The sequence below is a fragment of the Sceloporus occidentalis genome, unplaced genomic scaffold (assembly GCF_023333645.1).
Source record: "Sceloporus occidentalis isolate IW3139 unplaced genomic scaffold, rSceOcc1.0.p SCAF_4, whole genome shotgun sequence".
Classification (NCBI taxonomy): Eukaryota; Metazoa; Chordata; class Lepidosauria; order Squamata; family Phrynosomatidae; genus Sceloporus; species Sceloporus occidentalis.
This window is the reverse complement of record NW_028316984.1, coordinates 165,681,293-165,697,813: the sequence shown is the minus strand read 5'-3', so window position 1 is coordinate 165,697,813 and position 16,521 is coordinate 165,681,293.

The window sequence follows — 16,521 nt, the reverse complement described above, 5'->3', positions numbered from 1 at the left end:
CTAGTGTGGCAAAAATAGAAAATGAAAGAGATACTCTGTGCATGAGGTGCCTACCTTCTTCTAGAGCCCAGGTGGCACAGTGGTTAAATGCTGGTACTGCAGCGACAACATCCCAGGGCTCCAAGGGTGACTCAGCCTTCCATCTTTTCATGGGTCAGTAAAATGAGTACCCAGCTTGTTGGGAGTAATTGGCTTACAGTTGTAAACTGCTTGGAGAGTGCTGAGTTCACTATTAAGTGGTATAGAAATGTAAATTCTATTGCTATGAAATGAAAAATTATGAACAGTTTAGGTGTCTCACGGTGGTTAGTGGTGTCATTAGCGGTGGTGTCATCCCAGTGCAATAGCTCATACTGTCATCCCCAGGCTCAGATAAGGTCGTTATGGAAGAGAAAGGATCCAGTCTATTTGCTGCCAATGGCTGGTAAACCAGGGCACCTGAAGGAAATGTCCATGTCCTGGTTTTTCCAGTCTATTCACCGTGTTCCACTCTACCCGCCTTGTCACATTTGGTGATGGGAGAGGCCTCCAGGAGTTTGCTATGGCATGCTGACAGCATCCTGGCTGGCAACCTTGTTGCCTCTAGGTGGGGAACTATTGCCCTCCCAGCAATTTCAGTCTCTGGGAGTCCTGGTTTACCCAGTGCGATCCATACACCCCATATTGCTGACAATGGTCCTCAGTCATGAAACTGGAACATGGACATTCTAAACTGAAGAACATAAAAGCTCCTGTAACTACAGTCGACCCTCCTTATCCACACATTTTTATTAATGGATTCAAGCATCCACAGCTTGAAAATATTCCAAAAAAGTATAAATTCCAAAAAGCAAACTTTGATTTTGCCATTTGATATAGGGGACAGCGTTTTACTATGCCATTATATTTAATGAGACTTGAGCGTCCATGGATTTTATTATCCACAGGGGGTCCTAGAACCAAACCTCAGCAGATAACAAGGTCCCGCTGTATGTAGAATCCTTTAGCAGTTTTGCTACTAATAAGAGATTGCTCGGATGATTTCTACTGCATGTCATTCATAGAATAATAAAAGAATTGAAAATTGAAGGGCAGGGAGGCTAACAGAAATTCTGTGCATGTTTCTTCAGAAATAAGTCCCATTGTGTTTAGTACAATTTACTCTCTGATAAACACATACAAGAATTCACCCTTATTTTTGCCATTCTTAGCACAATCATCAAGGTATCATTCCTACCTATTTACATCTAAGGAGGCATGTATAGGATCAAGCTATTAAGCTACAATGCTGTTGGGCATTTCTTGGAGAGTGAGTGTAGTCATTAAATACAAGGCTTTTCAGTCTTTTGGTTGTAAAAACTGTGTTAGTGACTTTTTAGATCTTGCTCTGCTTTTGGTTTTCCTTCTGTAACTATGTGGATTTTTAAAGGGATTTTCATTATATTTTATTATATTATGTTTTATGGCTTTAGTGTGTTATTTTATGAACCTCCTAGAAAACCTGGCTACTGGCCAGGACAGAAATGTAATAAATAAACTTATGTTAGCACTGTATGTGTGGCCAAAGGGTGTGTGAATGTGAGTGCACGTGTTTGTAGATTTGCAATCACAACACACACTGGCTGAGATAACTACATTAGGTTTGTTTTTAGCATATGTCTCCTCTTGAGGAACTGTGCATTAGTTGTGCTATATAACTCTTGTGCTGAATGTCAACATGGCACAAATGAACCCACATGCCAAATATGCAAAGAAAATGTAAGTGAAGGTGCACACATATTTATGTGCAATACACAATGTGCATTCATGCTCAGTGCTCAATGCACAGACAGTGGTACTGGCTTCAGCTCTACAACTTTGAGCTGCATGTAAGAATTTGACATGACAAAAATGTTCAGCTTCTTTTGTATAGGGGAACTTTGTTGTTGTGCGTCTTCAATCTGCTTCCAACTTATGGTAACCCTAAGGGGTTTTCTTGGCAAAATTTGTTGAGAGAGGTTTCCCATTTGCCTTCCTCTGAGGATAAGAGAGTGTGTCTTGCCCAAGGTCTCCCAACCAGTTTCCATGCCATGTGAAGATTCAAACCGTGTTCTCCCAAAGTCTTAACCCAACACTCATGCTAATACAACAAGGTGACTCTCATAGGGAGCTTATGTATGCATAAGAAACCAACAGAAAGCCAGAGTGGCTTGGTGGTTTGAGTGTTGGACTACAATTCTGGAAACCAAGATTCAAATTCCCACTCAGCAATGGAAACCCACTGGGTGAGCCTGTGCAAGTGACACTCTCAGTCCCAGAAGATGATGAAGACAAACCCCTTCTGCACAAATGTTGCTGCGATAGGGTTGCCATAAGTCAGAAACTACTTGAAGGCACACAAAACAAGATGCCAACAAGATTCTGGCCATAGAGTGTCTGTTTAAATAATGCTTTGTTTGGAATGGATTATGGACAGGTGGACTTCTGCCAGTGGAATTGTAGTATTTAGCAGAACTGGGAGGAAAACTGAGTCCTCCTTAGTCCTGTAGTTCCCTTCTGAATTCAAATTGGTTCTGGAGAGTTGGAAAACAATCTGGAACCAACTTCCAAGTGAAATAGGGAGGTGCAGAAAGGAGGTGAGGGGATTTCAAAAGAAGTCTGCTAGAGGAACATGGGATTTAACCATATGTGTTTGTCTGAGGAAAGACTCTTCCAGGAAATGTCCTTAAAGAATACAGAAGAAGGGTGGGTCAAAGTGAACCTTTTCACATAATGAAAACATAATTAGCGAGATGAGAACATATTTCGGGTTCAATCAGCTTAAACTTCAGAACACTGTTTAAACGACAAAGAGAACAAACACAACCCCTCAACAAAGAGCCAAGGATCCTAGCAGGACTTGAAACGTTCTCCCACAATGATCAGCCTCGTGGGCTGCAGATTAAAGAGAAAGAACTGACATCTCATCTTCAAAATGTCAAATGCTTGGGAACAGAGATATCTCATTTATAAGTTGCTTTACAGAGAGCTCTGTTCAGGTAACATATATAACACACTTTCATCTTATCTTATCTTTTTCTTTTTTTACTTTTTCTCTTTTCTTACTTTCCCTTTTTCTTTTAAAAGAGCTCTTTCCAAATAATTGCTGATTCATGCAAAGAAAAAACAAACCGGCTGCCTTTGCGTTTCCATTGGTGCTCAGCTATTGTGATTGTTTTGTAGTTGGCAATGAACTTGAGCAGGCTTTGAGGAAAATATATTGCATTATTGTGTATTGCATCATTGTGACTCATTTACAGCCCAGTCCAGTCAGCTGCTGCACTGACAACTATAACCTGCTTAAGAAACAAAAGAAACATCCTGCCTAGTGCTGGCTCAAAATATTTTGCTGCCTGAAGACACATCTGCCTGCCAGCCCCTTCATTCCATGCATAGAATCCATCTGAATTGGCACATGAAGCTCTTCTCACCATACCCGAGGACAACAAACTGGTTTTTGATGAAAAATCCTGTTCAAGCAAGGATTTTCTATCAACACCCCCTTCTCCCATTTACTATTAGGGCAATGGAGCTTTAGGCAGTGTAATGGTTCCCTGTTTGCCTCTATCCTATACACATTGTCTCTCAGATCTTTCCCCATTTGTTCAATCACCAGTTGTAATGCATGGTCATCAATGTGTCCAACCACTATAGAAACTTCCAGGTATCTGTGGCCACATTAAAACTCCTCTCCCACCCACTCCCTTCAAAATGGAGAGTGTTAGCTCTGTTTATCTCCTTCTCTACCTGAGACCTTTCTTTTAGTCAGGACTTTAATTTAATTATTCAAGGATTCTGTGTTTCTGCTTCTGAAGAAACCCTATGCCATTTTTAACAGGGGCTCCAAGCCTCATGAGAGTTAGAGAATGCAAATGTGCAGCAAGGCTTGTAAGTCCCTCTTAAAAATAGTGTAGCAGAGATGGTCACAAAGCCTGCCAGTCACCCACTTCTTTCCTTGTGAAGGAACCCGGCTGCCTTGAAGGGATCCACGGTGGCTTGAATCTGTAGATCATACTAAAAAAAAACCCAAAACCCAGCTTCATTTATAAACCACTTCATACTGAACTAACAGTGTCTAAGCTGTTTACAACTGTAAGCTAATTTCCCCCAACAGTCTGGGTATTCATTTTAGTGACCTTGGAAGGATGCAAGCCTGAGTCAAGTTTGAGCCCGTTTGCTGGTATTGAACTTGCAACCTTATGGTTTTGAGTGAGTGGTTGCAATACAGGCATTTAACCACTGCACCACTTTTGTGAGTGTGTTAAGTATGGCTTGTGTGTGTGTGTGTGTCTAGAGGTATTTGCATTTCCCCCCACTAACCCCAATTATTGTGAAGGGATGAATGTTATGAATGTATAATTTAAAAAATCACTAGTAACATTTTTAGAGCCAGTATGGTATAGTGGTTTGAGCATAGGACTAGGACCCTTGAGATCGGGGTTCGATTCCCTGCTCAGCCATAGAAACCTGCTGGGTGATCTTGGGCATGTCACACCTTTTCAGCCCCAGAAAACCCCATGATATATTTACCTTAGGGTCATCATAAGTTGGAATTGACTTGAAGGCGCACAAAAACAAGAAAAGTAACATTTTTAGTTATAAAACTTGCATATTGCCTGTTTACCTTATTTTGCTGAAGCTAATCTCAGAGAGACCCAAGAGATTCAGTGCTTTCACTTGCATACTCAACTGAAGGAGACTAGTGTCTCAACTGAACCAGTATTCCTCTTTCCCAGCAAAGGGGCTAAAACTCTAGGAATCTACGCCTAATCCAACAGTTTCAGGCATACAGAGCAGGCTTTGTGGTACATACAGGTCTGTCCTCCAAGAGAGAGGAGGTGTAGAAAGAAGGGAGAAGAAGAGGTTGGACTTTATATCTCACCTTTCCCCAAAAAACTGGGACTCAAGGGAATTTACAATTTAAAACAAATATAGCTAGCTGTAAATAACATCACAAAGGGTTGGAATGATGTTTAGAGGGGTCAAGAGAAAGGATAGGGATGGCTGCCTAATGTTAGAGTCAGCCCTAGTTTATAACATAGCATTTTCACCACAGTGGAACAGGCAAAGGCCGTGTGTGGTACAGGCAGCAGTATCTGAATGCAGTGGTGCTACCACATTGTGCTTTCTAGTTTCTTGTTCAGTGCAACTCTTCAATAAATGTCTGACCTCTGACAAAGAAACCCTGTTCTTATGTGATCTTATACAATCTGTGAAGGAATTTGCAATAATGATGATTAAACAAACCAGTTAGAAAGCATTCACATTTTCAATGGGGTGGATCAAATTCTATTCATGGAATTGTCCACAAGGAGAGGGGGATATGGATTAAGTGTTCTTGTAGACATATGCTGTACCCAAAGGATGGTTGTAAAAATCACTGCCTAAACACCAAAATTATATCAACACAAGTGATTCCCTGTCACATGTGCTAATCAGCAGCCCCAGTCAGTAGTGCTCATAGAATCATAGGAATTTATCATATGCAAGTTTTTGGCGATTTTTCCTGCCTATCACGCAATGTTAGCATCACCAATGTTGTGCAATAACGTGAAAGCGCGATGTTCTTCCAGACGCCATTCATTTCTATGGGAGCCCGTTGCGCAACGCTCCCGTAGTTTTAGTGTCATTCCTCCCCTTTTTGGGCATTACGGGGGGAAAGGGAAGTCAGGCCTTTGTCTCCCGTTATCCTTGCAAATGTGTTGCAAAATGATTTGGTGTAGTAGGCAGCAACGCAATGCAATGCAAAAGTTACTGATTGCAAAGTTCTCATGATGCTGGGCTGCTTTTTCACCCCATTCCCTTCCGGTGGCCTTCCTTTTTCAGGACAACCCCGGGGGAGGGGGGGTTGCTCTGTCCTGCATGAACATCTAGGAGGCTGCAAATTTAAGGGACCCCAAAGGGTCATCCATTCCAGACCCATTCCTCTGCCATGCATGAACACCTAGGAGGCTGCAAATGTAAGGGTCCCCTAAGGTTCATCAATTCCAGCCCCATTCTTCTGCCCTGCAAGAACACCTAGGAGGCTGCAAATTTAAGGAGACCCTAAGGGTCATCCATTCCAGCCCCATTCTTCTGCCCCGCATGAACTCCAAGGAGGCTAGGAATTGAAGGGTCCCCTAGGGGTCATGTCATCCATTCCAGCCCCATTCTTCTGCACTGCATGAAACAGGAAACTGGAAGGGGCTTCTCCCCTTTCCCCTCTCCCCCCCCGGAAGCACAAAGGTCAGGATGCCACCAAAACCTCCAAGGAGCATGCGCAAATATGTTGATGCGAAATGTTCAAGACAAAATGAAGGCACTGGTGTAGTAAAAAGTTCCACTATGCATGGTTTCGCATCACGCAAATCGTAACTTTTGCTCAATTGTAGTGCTAACATAACGTTACGGGGGAATGACGGAAAAGCAAGCAATGTATTATTATTATTATTAACCTTTATTTATGAAGCGCTATAAATTTACACAGCGCTGTACATGCAATCTTTTTAGCTAGACGGATCCCTGCCCTCGGGCTTACAATCTAAAAAGACATGACACAGAAGGAGAAGGGAGTGGTGGAGGGAAAGGGTAAGAGGTCCAGCAGTTCCTCTCTACCTCCAAGGCCTGGACCAAGGCAGATGGACTGGAGGGAGGGCTTGGCTTCGTAATGGATGGTTAATCTTCCAGGGAAAATACATACTCTCAAGTAGTATAATGCATATACAGTACATAGCAATACAGGAAATGGTTTGATAAACAGGCACCAAAAGAACATCAAATAGTAAGCAACAATTATGCAATGCCTGGGAAGGCTTCTCTGAACAGGATGGTTTTCAACTCCGTTTTGAAGCTGGTTAAAGAAGTGATGGCTCTTGCTTGTGGGGGAAGAAGGTTCCAGGAGTGAGGGGCAGCAAGTGGAAAGGGGCGAATCCGGGATGGGGCAGAGGAAATCCTGGGCTGGGATAGCAGACCTTGACTACCAGAATGGAGGGCCCTGGTGGGAAGGTGAGGAGAAAGAAGGTCTGATAAGTAAGGAGGGGCCAGTCCATGGAGGGCTTTAAATGTCGACAGCAGGAGCTTATACTGAATGCGGAAAGGGAGGGGGAGCCAGTGAAGGGATGCCAACACAGGAGAGATGTGGTCAGCGCGGTGGGTGGAAGTGATAATGCGTGCAGCTGAATGCTGAACAGAGATTAAAGGACGGAGGTGAGAAAGAGGAAGCCCAGCCAGGAGGACGTTACAGTAATCAAGTCGTGAGATCACTAGGGTATGGACCAGGATCTTGGTAGTAGAGGCGGAGAGATATGGTCGGATTTTGGCAATATTGTACAAAAAGAATCTACAAGCCTTGGCTGTGGTCTGGATCTGAGGGATACACGACAGAGAAGAGTCAAAGATAAAACCAAGACTGTGGGCTTGCTGGACGGGTTGAATAGAAATGTTGTCCACAGAGACAGAAAGGGAGTGTTGAAGGGTGGGCTTAGGAGGAAAGACAAGAAGCTCAGTCTTGGACATGTTGAGCTTCAAACGCCGATGGCGCATCCACTGCGAGACAGCTGTGAGGCAAGACGAAACTTGCTGTTCAAGCCTTGGAGAAAGGTCAGGGGTGGAAAGATACAGCTGGGTGTCATCGGCATACAGATGGTAGGAAAAGCCAAGAGCGCTAATGAGTTTTCCTAAGGACAGTGTGTAGAGAGAAAACAGAAGGGGACCCAGAACAGAGCCCTGGGGAACTCCAACAGATAAGGGAACAGGAGAAGAAGTCTGGCCCCCTGCAACTACTGCAAAAAAACTACTGTAGTAGAACATCGTGTTATAGGGTCATTGCGCAACGTTTGTTTCACTTCCTTAGCGGAATTGAGGGTCCAAAACCTCGCGTCTGATAAACTCCTTACAGTTGGGATTGCATAGGCCCAAACCCTGCCACACAGGAATAGACAACTAAAGCACTCCCAAGAAATGCCACCTCTGTTTAAAGACTTCCCCCCCTGCCCCACCCAAAAGGAGAGATGCTGCTAGGTAATTTTAAACTTTGCCCTATATCATACTACACAATTATAGCACTTTGATACCACTATAACTGTGATGGTTACACCCTGTGGAACTATAGGTTTGTAGTTTCTTAAAGTATTTAGAATTCTGCAGCATTAAATTCTTAGGCTGCATCAACATTGCATAGTTAATGCAGTTTGACACTACTTTATCTGCCCTGGAATTCTTGGATTTGTAGTTTTGTGAGATAGCCTTCATTCTTTTCTCTCTCTTTAGCCTTCTCTGTCAAAGGGCTCTGGTGCCACAACAAGCTACAAGCACCAGGTTTCTGTATACGGGAAAGATGACAGTTAAAGTGGTATCAAACTGCATTAATTCTGCAATGGGGCAGCAGGCTTAATAAAGTACCAAACTACAGATCCCATGAACCTGCTTCAAAAATGTGGTTAATGTGCCCCTAGGCATGTTTGGGGATCCTTCCTGGCTTTTGTCCTTAGGTCCTTTGAGGTAGCTTCTTCCATTTTTCCAGACACACAAGCACTCTTTTCTATGGGATATCTGGTCTGTTTTTCCATGCACACAAGCACCCTTTTCTATGGGAGATATGGTCCGTTTTTGCAGCCACACAAGCACCTTTTTCTATGGGAGATACGGTCTGTTTTTGCAGCCACACAAGCACCCTTTTCTATGGGAGATATGGTCCATTTTTTCCAGTCACACAAGCATCCTTTTCTATGGGGGATATGGTCCGTTTTTTCCAGGCACACAAGCATCCTTTTCTATAGGAGATATGGTTCGTTTTTGCAGCCACACAAGCAGCCTTTCCCAGTGGCATCGGAAATAGCCGCTTTCCCCCTCCTCGCCAGCATGTCTCCTGTCCACATTAAAACGCGAATACGTTCATTACATTCATTCCCCAGTAGCTCTCTGCACTTTCCCCAGAGGCATCGGAAACAACTGCATTTCCCCTTGGCAGCAATGGAAGCGGGGGGGGGGGGGGGGGAGTACTGGAAACAAATGGGGCAAAATTGCAGCACGGCATCATGGGAAATGTGGGACTTTGGAGGTTTGGGGGCTGTACGGAAGCAAAGTTGCATTTCACACCAGATCAATTCAGAGTGAAATCGAAGTGAGCTTTGAAGCAATTCTTGTGAATTCACTTGTTACCAAATTCACAAAAATGAGGAGTCACTGCGGATTCACTGTGGCTCCACCTCAGAACGACCCCCCCATACAAAACTACCAGGTGTGATAATACATCATGTTATAATGTGAATTCACATGGCTGAACCAGGAGTGACTCTGGATCTGAGCTGCAAAACCCCTCGTGTGATTAGGGCCATTCACAAAATGTTCATCAAAAGTGACTTCTTTTTCCAAGAGAGAGACCCCAAACAAAAGCAAACCCCAAGAACCTTCTAAGAAATATTTTCATAAAAATAGCTCTTTTGAGATGTTTTGGTTCCAGAAAGCTGGTCTGTGACACTCAATGTGATACTCATGTATGATGCCCAAACATTATGAATTTAGTCCAGAAAACATTGGTGTAATGCTGGGGTTAGCTGCAGCAATGATAACATAGGGAGGTGCACAAATGGTCCGTCCACATGTCACAGTGCCATGATTTCACTTCAGCTGCCATGGCACTATCCTATAGAATCCTGGGATTTGCTTCACCAATTACAAACACCAGATCTCTATAGGATGCTGCCATGGCAGTTAAAGTGCAGTCATAATGCTGTAAGTGTGTAGTGTGAAAGAGCCTGAAAGAGTCTTTCTGTATTTTCATGGTTTGAGAATGGCAGGATGCTTTCCCTTGGGAGCTTATCTGAGCCTAAGAGCTGGGCCTAGCTAGAGGTCTTCATCTTGTTTCATGTAAATAGGCTTTTCTCAGACCTTGGCATGCCATCACTGGAGCTATTAGGCCTTAAGGATGAGCCTCAGTCTGCATCTCCCCTTCCTACTTCCCGACCAGAGAAATGCTACATTCTTTTCTTTACTATTTATTGAAGTGCAGTTTCTGAGCCACACTTCTGCACACTGATTCTACTGAATGGGATTTGCTGCTGTAACTTCTCAGCGTTGAGCTGAACATTAAAAAAAAAGACATTCCACATCTCCATCTGCAGGGTGGGAGGGTTTCATTAGTATGCAGTGCAGGTAGTGACAGGAGACTGTCTCTATGCGACAGCTCTTGATCCATTTCTCTAGTTTATAATGCTCAGAAGAGGGCAAGAAATATAAAGATTCCTTTGCTGTTGCTTCGTCTTCTTATTTTTAAAGCCAAGGTAGCTCTGGAAATTTTATCCAAGATGTTGAGATTCATATTAATTCTCATTGCAATCCTGGTCTCCTTAAACTGCCTACATCCGCAAGGAAGATAATAAAACTCATTTGCACTAATTACCTGTTGAAGTTATGATAACTTAAAAAGGGGAGAAGCATTTCTGACCTTTATCTGAAAGGGCTTTGAGAAAGCCTAGCATCAAAGAACAACCTTCCATTGTTCTCTTAAGCAGAAAGCTTGCTGGCAAGGTTGGAGAAGTCTGCATGTATTGTGTGTCCTTGTTCAGAGAGATGGGGAGAACATAAGCCATTGTTTCTGTTGATTTTGCAAACCACAACGGTGGAAAAAGGAAAACCGTATTATATTTTGCCAATAGCACTTTAGGTTGAATGGCAGGAAAGCTACAGTAAGGATGTGTGGGGAAGGAGGGAGAAAGGGTGTGTGCTTTCTCACAATCCTCAAAGTAGTGGTGGATTTTGATTTACTACTGGAATATGATCATTTGAGGAAGAAAATACAGACATAGATTAGAATGCTCTGCACCTTTGCCGTTGTTTTAGAACAGGAGTCAGAAGATTTTTTTTAAAATTATCCAGTTAAATATTAGCATATAAACAATGGAACTGGATTTGATTAAGATATTGTGATACATACATCATACTACAGGAGGGCCATTCACATATTCAGAGACCAAATTCATATTCATGCCACTGGGAATTTAAAATTTAAATTTAAATAAGAAATTACAGTCAAGCTACTTGGCAATGCCAAATAGCAACGGGTACAAAGATGTCTTTAAATCAACAGATTTCAACAACATTTTAAAAAAATCAAAATCAAAACAGAACCCATGCTACTTTGTAGCCATCACTTCTTTTTCTTCTTATGAACTTCAATTTATGTTCTGCAAAATACCACTGAACAGCTGGATTTTATTTATAAGGAATTTCATGAAGACATTCCTGAGCTAAGGATGGAGGTAGTCATCAAATGGACCAATTAAAGATCAGATGTGACAAAATAACAGAGCAGCCTTCCAAGAAGCAGGAGGTAACAGGCTTTTCCCATCCATTAATAAATGATAATCCAGAATTACAATCCTTAATTATTTGTAAAGACTCCTATATACACATACAGGCAGTTGATAATCAGCCATGTAATGCAAGACAGTAATTCTATCAAGGGATTTTGGTGAAACCATATACCGACACAAATATGGAGCATTATAGAAATCATGAGTAGAATTTGCTAGGATTAAACTGTTGACTACTGGTAAACCCAGTTTTGTAATTTTACCTTTTTCTAAACTTCAAACTTATTAAAATTCTCCCAATTACAGAAGAAAGAAAAGATGGAAACTGGAAGAAAGTATTTTGATTGCAAGTTCGTACCCTGATTCATGGAAAAATAAGGATGACCATGTCTCACAGGAATGGAAAATTTCAGTTTTGTTACTGATGGATTGTTTTCATAATGATCAGTGGAATTTGACCAGCAGTGGAATAAATGCCTATTTTCTAAGAATATATAAAACATTTATATTATTTGTATGTTTATTTATAAGTCCCTATGAAAAGGTGTCTGGGATGCTGGGTAATCTGTTCTCTCTGGGTTTACGCCTAATTTACAGTAACACTTTGCTTTCATATCCAGAGGTAGCCATGTTGGCCATGTAGCAAAGTACAATATTTTGGATGTTGTAATTTGCTTTCATGGATATCTACTTTCCTAACTTAAATAAATAAATAAATATTTTTAAAAAATTATATCCCACCCCTCTGTCTAAGACAACCTGCATTTTATTTGTTTTTGTTCTATCCTGCTGTGGCATTACACAACCAGATGGCTCTTGGTTATGCTAGACTATAACTCTCATCATGCCCCAGCCAGCATGGACATCTAGAAAGCTCCAGGTTACAGAAGGCTATCCAGAAATATTCTGCTCAAATCTCTTTCAAGATCTATCAACTTGATCAAACAGCTATTCATGCACTGGGATTTTCACAGTTACAACATACTGAAGTGGCTAACTTGTTTCTGCTTGTATGTGTGTTTTTTTACATCAGTTTCAGCTTCAGAAGATATGGGTTAGATTCAGTCTTAGCTGTGTTCAGAACAGATCTATTGAAATCAATGGGACATAAATTAGCAGTGGAATCATTAGAGTTGGCTAGTCACCATCGTGGTAGCTCACGATGTCACTCCTCCCACTGACTTTCACCCATCCCATTCCATATAGAATACTTTGTAATGGTATTTTGTACTAAGGTTACTTGTGAATCATAATTCCTGTACAAAAACAACTAGCAAAATTAAAATTATACCTTCAATTACAATAGCATAAGCACAGCCTAAATGTATTGACCTTTACGTAGTTTCATGTAAATAAGGTGAAAATGTGTGAAATAAATGAAACTTTGGTAAGGTGTGATGTTTTTAAATAAAATTTTAAAAGAGTAAAAATAAAAATAAAAAACTGAGGTCTCTCCTTTCTTCACCCATTGAGCTTTGCTCCACTCATGCCTTCTTAGCTTCAGGGCTTTAAAGGGATGCAGGCAAACACCACAGCCCATTTCTGCCTAAAAAGTAGACATTTGGGGAGCAGTGGTGTCCCCCCCTTAGGATGTCCCCTGGCACAGCCCACAGCCCTGCTCCCCTCTAGTGACATCCATGTAAGTTAACCATGATTTCAATGGGTTTACGGACTGAGTATGGATCCAACTCATGCTCATCAGTCTGCCCTTGATATTAATCAGCTATTGTGGGAGTATCAATATGTGGTGGGTAGCAAGACAGAGACAGGAACTAGGGAAGGATTAGAGTATATGGCAGGGAAGGGAAAGCTTGAGGTTGGATGTAGGACTGCAACACTTTTTAACTAGTACTTTAAGAACCACTGATGTGAGCCATGTACAACATGATGGTGTACCAAGTATTGGACCCCATCATGGGGTTAAATAGGGTATGTCGGGCTTGAGGTCAGACAAAACTCTGCCATCTAGGTTAGGAGAGAGGAATTTCAGGTCCTACAGCCTATATTAAGTCTCAGCCTAGTCCCTAGGTTTCCCCCGGATGGCTAAACACCCTCCTCACAAAATCATCATGTGCTGATTGCTCACTTTTTATACAGGTTTTTCCCCTTTCTATAAGGTTGAAATGCATCTTCAAAGAGGCATTAGTTATTGGCAGTAAGAGCTTTACTGTAAAATGTGCTGGTATTTTCAATGTTACTCTTTTGGCCCACCATTGGAATGCCACCAGCTTCCCAACTTCTCTAAAATTAAATTTGAATCTCAGGCTAAATGAGGTTTCCAGCCTTTAATAGGCTGACCTGCATGTACAAACATGTGCATCCAAATTAATCCTTCACCAAGGACCATAAGGCCAAAATCCAATTGCTTGTTCCAACTACAAACAACTCACTGAATCAGTGGGATTTTCATAAATGTTGACTTATTCAGCAATTGAATTCATGGGTCTACTAGCAATTGGCTTTAGGCCTCACAGTCTGGCTTAGACCTAAAAATTATCCTAATTAAATGACTAGGAGCTGAAGATGATCTTCTGCAAACCACCTGGAGATCTATCAGCATGATAGACCCTGATCTACTCATTCTGCCCATTCTTGGTATGTGTAGAAGACTAGGAGTTGTTGCCACCTGTGCACTGTTCCTGCTGGCACATGTGCTCAGCTCCCAAATGCAGAGACAATATAGCTGAAAACTAAAAACATATGAAATCAGAAAAGTAACCCTCAACCAGCAGTGTGCAGACATACTGGCCAAGGCTGAGTCCCAGGAGAAGTGGCTTCTCCTTCAAGCAGGCCAGTCAATGTTCTGCAACAAGACAGGAACTGACAAAACATGGAGCATTCTCCACATGCACACTGAAATGGTATCACTGAGCCTCCTTGAAATGGTACAGTTAATTGTTGGCAGGAAGAGTCTTAACAGATACAAGAAAAGAAGGTATAACAAACTTTAAAACAGAACTAGATGAGATTATTGAAGGAGATGGAAAGAAAATAATATCAAAATTATATAAATTATGCCTGAAATTACAATTGGAAGCAACAGAAACTATTAAAAATAATATGATAGAATGGGCAAAAAATGTAAAACATCCCACTTATAAATTGGAAAAGGGCATGGGGTAAAGATTTGAAATTTACATTATGTACAGATATTAAGGAAAACTTTATTAAAATGTTATATAGATGGTACCCCTCGCCTACAAAACTGGCTAGAATATATAAAAGTAAAGAAAATAAATGTTGGAGATGCCAGAAGAAACCCCGAACGTTTTATCATATGTGGTGGACATGTCTCCAAATTAAAAAATATTGGATTGAAGTACATAAGATCATTCACGTAATCTTGCAAATCAAAATAGAGCTCAAACCAGAGTTATGCCTGTTAAATATGGTGGAAGACATAAATACAAGGAAATATCTTAAATATATACTATACCTTGTTACTACAGCAAGAATAGTAATAGCAAAAAATTGGAAAGAAAATAAAGCTCCAGAAATTGATGAATGGCTAATTAAAACTCTGGAAGTTATAGAAATGGACAACTTGACAAAATTGATGACAGAGGAAGAAATAAAAGAAGAAGTTTTAGGATGGGAACCCTTTATTAAATATTGTAATAAAAGATGGAAAGAGGATAGTTAAATGGAGATAGATATTCTAGGCGGGATACAGACCGCCCAAAAGGGCAGTCTCCCGCCACCCTAGTTTGCTGCGCGAGGGAGCTGCAACGGACAAACCACGCAGCTCCCTCGTGCAGCAAAAAGAAGCTGCAGAAAGCGGCTTCTTTTTCTGGCACAGTTGTGATGCCACAAGGCACCAATGGCACCCTTGTGGCATCACAAGGGCACTGAGACATGCGGACGCTAGGTGTCTGTCACATCAAAATGGCAGTGCCCGTATGTACAGGGCGCTGCCATTTTGACACCGCTGTCACATGCGAGGGGCGAGGGGCATCTGAAAGCACCGCCCCTCACACGTGACAACGGCGCCCCATAGGGCCCGCTGGAGAATGCCATAGTTACTTAAAGATGAGACTGTAAGGAAATAAGGACCTTTACCAGCTGTTAATGGATGGTTCTAACGCAAAGGGGAAAAAAGGAAGAAAGAAAGTAAAAAGATATTGATATATACATCATTGGAATGTGGTTTAATAGAAGGAGAGATAGGTAGAGAAAACTCTTAAGATGATTACACAATCTTTGAAAGAATAAAGTAGCATAAAAGATAGTGAGATAAGAGAAAGGGAAAAAGAGATAGAAAGAAAGGAAGAAACAAGAAGAGCTGGTTTAACGTTTAGGTATTAGAAAATATGATAATGGATAAGTGGAATAGGAAAGGGAGGAGGAGGGAAATAAATTTTTGAATGTACATGTATTTACAATCTATTTTACAATTTTAATCTTTCAATAAAAATTAAAAAAATTAATAAAAAAGAAATGGTACAGTTAATCTGATCCTATAGCCAAATCCTTGTGTAGGTGTTTCTGCATTTATTTCCCAAACAGAGGTGGATCATGTCTCCTCCAAATGATACTTCTATAGTTTTGATCATGATTGAAAGCAGTCAGTTTAAAGGCGTTTATTTTAACTTAGTAATGCTGATGGAATCAGGCATATAGAACTGCATTGTATGAATATGAATGACTATTTCCATAAAAATTTCAGCAGACCTTGTCATTGTTTACTTCATTTGGGCCCCAAATGCCCTGTTCAGTGAAATGTGCCTTAAACACCTGCTTTATCCAGCAAATGCCATGTGATGCATCCAAACAAGATTCCTGATTGTGATTGTTTTTGTTTCACAGATCATCTGATAAAATGTCAAAAATATTATTCAGAAATTAGTATAATTCTGTTCAACTTCAAAGTAATTTATGATGAGTTTGTGTGTGTGTGTGTGTGTGTGTGTGTGTGTACACCCACAGAAATTGAATTTTTATAACATTTTTGTCATCTCATTTGGGATAAGCAATAAGAATATATAATTTCCACAATATGTGGCATCATTTCTTGGAATAAAGTAATAACCTCTTCAGGTTCAATGCCCTATAGCAGAAAATATAGAATGTCTAAAGAATGCACTTTGCAGCCCAGTCCTTGAGAGAAAGGGTTGGCAGAGTTGACTGCCTGGTGGCTGCAGGATTAAAGAAAAATTATACACCAACATGACCTTAATCAGGAAGTAGGGAATGGCTTCAAACTTGTAAATCCTCCTTTGTTATGTTCTTCCTG